Here is a 5,276-nt window from a genome sequence, read left to right on the forward strand (position 1 = left end):
TAACCTTTTTTCATGATGAGGGCACTGGATCCAAAATACCTCCCTGCCTTACAAGTACTTCAGATTATTAGGCAAACAGTGGAGAGCACCACCAGTTTTATCTCTACTGATTTGTAAGAATATAATTGTCCTGTTGGCTACTAGGCCTCCTTCGATCACACTTATGGCTTGGGTCACTGGACCCAGTTTTCATCTCTGAGTAACAGAGTTTGAGTTAGGACTGACTTACAAAAGAAGTAGCCTGAAGTCAGTTTAACTTTATATATATAAATAAAGCAAACATCTACACCTGAGTGAGCTGCCTAGGATCACATTATAGTCAATGAAGGGAAACATATTTTTAGGGAGAAATTAATCTTACTTATTTGAGATTTTTACATTTGGATGAGATAAACCAATCCCCGAAAAGGCTCTTGTACTCAGGTACTTATATTCCTTGCCCACAAAGGCAGTGCAGGGTGACTAGCTCAGGTGCAAACATCTATGTTGCCGGTGGTGGCACGTTCGCTCCAAGGACTCTTATCACTAGTGCCCTCAATGGAACATACAGACAAGGCACCTGCAGCTTAAATGTGGCTAAACCCCACACCAGGCCTTGCATGAACATCCCCCACTGGATAACCCAGGTGCCCTGCTCTGTAATTTCCCCATTCATCAGTCAAAGGGCATGGATCTGTCTGGAATTAAAGCTGCCTAAAAAGTCCCTTGTGAATGCTGGGTTCTGACATATAGGCTTTCTAGATAATTTTCTTTGATGTAAATACATATATCCCACTTCACTGAGGTGTTTAATCTCAAAGAAGTGCTCTGTGTCTAGCCCAAAAATATTTTAGTGTTTTTCCTACTCTGAATGCTACAGTAGTTTTAGAAAGCTGTGTGATAATTTACTGATGCATCAGAACTATGTCAGTATTCAATATTATTGGGGATAAAAGAAAAAATGTGGCACAACTATTTAATTTTGACATAATATCAAATAAAACGTTATGCTTTCATACTTTTATAGCTACAAACTATTGCCTACTTTTTTAAAGAAATTAAACACATGAAGCAGATGTCCTGTGGGAACAATCTGTTATGGTCTGGCAGCAGATTCTCTTTCACTAGCTTGAGATATTGTAACTGAAACATGTACATAAAGTTTAACTATATATGTAATTACAGTAAATAGTGCTTTATCAGGTTTCTAGTTATTAAATATCCCCTCAAGATTTAACTGTTCAATCTCTTTGTACTTCTCATTGTCCTACCATTATTGTACCATTACATACTATAGATTACCTCATTTTAGCAGTATTTTCTGGTCTTATTGCTGTGGAATCTTCATTTTAAATGCTACCATCCTTATAGGTAAGAATAGGTATTTCTGAATCACAATTTTTAAGCAGAAAAACCTGACTGTTAATCTTGCTCAGAAACTGTAAAGTTGGTGCTTATCTTCTAGATATCTTTGCTGGTTATTAGAACCGTCAGTCTCAAAATTGCACACAACAGACATGGGGAAAATTTAATGCTTAACATCCTCAGATGCCAAAACTCAGAGCAGACATCGCCAGTGTGAAGAGAGAGTAAAGTGCAAATGCCATCTTTCAAAGAGTTGCTCTGTGCTTTACTCAGGGCACAGAAGAGACTTCCCATTTTGGGACTTGTTCATGTGAGGTCCGCTTTTCATTGCATACAGCTTTGTAGGGAGGGAGGGAACGACACTCCCTTTTAGCCAAGGCAGTCAGCATGCACAAAAGAAACCTGTTTAGTTGAAAAGGAGCAGAGAGATGAAACCTCTCAGGCACTAGGCTTGCATAGAGTTAGACGATTGCCACAAGGCAAATACTGTGATGGTTTGGAGCATGACTGGTACTACGTGGTCTCTCCATTGTCTGCATCTCAGTACGTGGTACCACCATTGGCGGGTCCTTCCTCGAAGTCAACACCAGTAGTATTGACACTAAACTGCCTCTCGAAATTTGGCAGGAAACATGTCAGAAACTGGACGCCCTCACACTAGCACAGGTACAGTGCTGCTTGTGTCTGCTGCCTGCACGGACTCTGTATTCTCACTCTCACGCATCTTGCCTGACAGAACAGTAAAGCTGCCACTAAAGAAGGAAATACTTACTTAGTGAGATTTAGGTGAGGCTTTCAGTTATACTGAATGGTTACAATCAAAACATGTAAAATGCAACCCTACTTGATACCAGAGCTTTCTAATTCCTTAGCTCATCTTATCTAGAATTCCTAAAACATCCCTCAGACTTTACAGATGTGGATCCTTAAAAGGACACCCTTAGAGCCTGGGGTCTCAAATGTTAGCTTTGGACACAACTTCCATGGGTTTTTCTCCTTTAGTTTTGAGTGCCAGCGACCTTTTTTCACAGGGTAACGGCAATGCCCCATCAGCTCCAGCTATACACTTCTTTTGTACCTTTTTGTTTCATCATAAACTTATCTTCTAGGGTAAAATTCAGTATGTTTTTTCCCTTGATTGCATGGATCTCCACTGTAAACTTTGGTAACTAATGCAAATGGCCTTGACCATTCTAAATTAATGCAGTGCTCTTTGCTCATATCACTGGTCTAACCAACTGTAAGCTATATAAATCCCTGGCTCTGGGTGCTCTGTGTGTTTAGAGACTATTACTCCTTTGTTCCTGTTTAGCCCACTGGCGAACTCCTCCACCAGTCCTGGCTGTTTAATTCAGTGGTTTGCCATCTGTGGTGCACAGAACCCTGGGGTTTCTCCACAAACTATTTCTAAAAGGTCTGTGAAAAGTAATTACAGAAAACAAGCCTATCATTTCATGTGCTGGCTTTAATTTGCTAGCTAAGGGTCCCATGCATTCAATGGACCTTTTTAGGGGACTATGGTTTTAAAAAGACTTATTGAAGTTACTTATACGTCACATTAGACATTATACAAAACATCTGTTATATATTTTTCTGTTAATCTCATTATCTCTTGGACTTTACTAACTTTGTATTAAGACCATACATAACGTACTATTAATGAAGGTGGCAGACTTAAGAATAAGTTGCTTTCCACAGTCATGCCTAGCAGAAAAGGCTCTCCCCAAAACAATCCCACATTCCTCTTTTGGGACTGCTTTACACTTACTTACAATTCTGTCCGAACTGCTAAAAAGCGTTGGTTTATAAATAGATCTGTTTGTTTGTATCTCTTATAATTTGACTTCACAGGCAAATGCATACTGTATTTATTGTCTAGTCTTTTCTTAATAAATCATTGTAATAAAGTAATTGTGTTTTCATATACATCTCTGGTCCCAGTAGATTATGCTGCCTAGCCTCTAAATGTGTCGTGATACAGTTTTTTCTCTGAATTCTCAAAATAATAAATTACACAAAGTTTAAAAAAAATTAACCTAACACTTATGTATGATTGTTTAAAGTTTCATAGCCCTCCACAGCTTTCATCTGACCTATTATGAGATGATTTTGAGATTAAAATAATTCCAGAATCTGAAGTTACCTGAAGGTGTTGAACATAAGGGTTGAGTAAAAATTTGAATGAAAAAGTGTCGGTTAGGTGAATTAGAAAAAAAAACAGCTTTTGAATGATTGACCAGGCCTCTTTCAAACTCCCCTGATCCTCTACTGGGATACAACTAATTCTTATGAGCACTGAAGTGTGAAACATCTTCATAATAAAGATGATATGACTACAGTTGCAGCTTCATTCTATGGAGAGAAAAGCAAGGTCCCAACCAGGCTGTGAGTATCTAGGGAACAATCTCTCTGACAAACAGCCTATCACATACCCCAGTAGGCTGTCTGATTTCTTCTCTGCTCTAGCAGCAAACTTTGTCCTGTTCTTTGAAACACAAATTATTTTAACACGTGAGATTTAATGCAGGACTTGGGTGGTCCTTAGAAATTGTCAGCAATGACCACGAAACTCTGCTCTGCAGTCTCCTCAATATATTTCCCAATATAGCAGCAGCAAAATGTGGGCCATGTTTGTTGGTGACAAACAGAGACCAGGACAAACTTTCAATCAAGCCTGTGTATAGTCATCCCGGATGGGAAGAACTTTTCACCCTCCGTATTTTGTCTTCTACTAGGCTAACTAATTTTTAAAACTGCCAGCTTTGACACTTGGGCTCTGATGCTTCAAACTATGGGGTTGTGTTAACTTTGCAATTAAGTCTCTTACACTGCAGGAGAAGTTGTCAATTAATGCTAAGTAGTTTAGTAAGACACTGACGTCCCAAAAGTAATAGTATTTTGGCTTGACAGGTTTTGATAGGGAGGTGGCAGCCCTGTTTAGCTTGTCTGTTCCCTAATTCCTGTTGCTCCGGGGAGAATGATGGTAAAGACTGTCTTCACGGCAGGACCGGGTATACTGTATTCCACTTTGTTTTACTAGTAGTAAATGATTTGGGTCTTAGATTTTTGAAAAATATTTTTTTATTGTTCAGCTATAAATTATTCCACAAACTGAATTTTTGGAAACTCTTTTTTTTTTCTAATTTCTGGATAACATTTTCTTGACTTGAACATTCCTGAGAAGTTACTGTAGCACTAAGTTATAGTCTGAATAGGCAAATAGAAAGCAAAGCAAGAATGTCACTCGTTTTCCCACAGTTTTTGCTAGTATTTTTCCTACCAGTAGTAGGAAAAAGGAAACATGGTTTTAGAAAACATTTCTTTTCTTTGGCTTCTTTCAGTTTAGGGAGGAATTTGTAAGACTTCCCACTTCCAAATTACTTGTAAGTAATTCAGTTCTCCATGCTGATATGGTTCTGCAAAATTTGGTCATTTTAGCTATAGAATATATTTGTGTGTGTTCTGAAAGTTGTGTTTGCTAAAACTTAAGGGAAAACTAACAAGCGCTAATGATTTTGGATGCAGGTACCTTAAGATTTCTGAATCTTAAAACAAACCGTATTCTGAAAAAGAAGGCTTTCATCTTGTCATATTAGCTATAGCAACACATTTCAAGACAAGTAGGTGTTTACTTCCTTTAATAAGCATTTCTGTAGTGAAAGGTACTGCAGAGCAGTCAAATACCACATTTGATTCTCTAACCTTATTTTAATGACAGAAAGGGCAGACATTTCTTTTCAGACAAAGGAATATAGGGGGTTGAGACTGTTGTAGCCACTGCCTTGCTCAGATAGTATAAATGGGGAGACCAAAGGTTTTACTTCAAGATTGGAAAGTGCAATAGAATATAAGAGCAAATTAATGAATATTCTTTAAAATTTTAATCTGGCTTGTGATATTTTATAAAAAGGGTATAATCTTCTGCATCATTC

Source organism: Phalacrocorax carbo, chromosome 1 (genome assembly GCF_963921805.1).
Source record: "Phalacrocorax carbo chromosome 1, bPhaCar2.1, whole genome shotgun sequence".
In the NCBI taxonomy this organism is placed as follows: domain Eukaryota; kingdom Metazoa; phylum Chordata; class Aves; order Suliformes; family Phalacrocoracidae; genus Phalacrocorax; species Phalacrocorax carbo.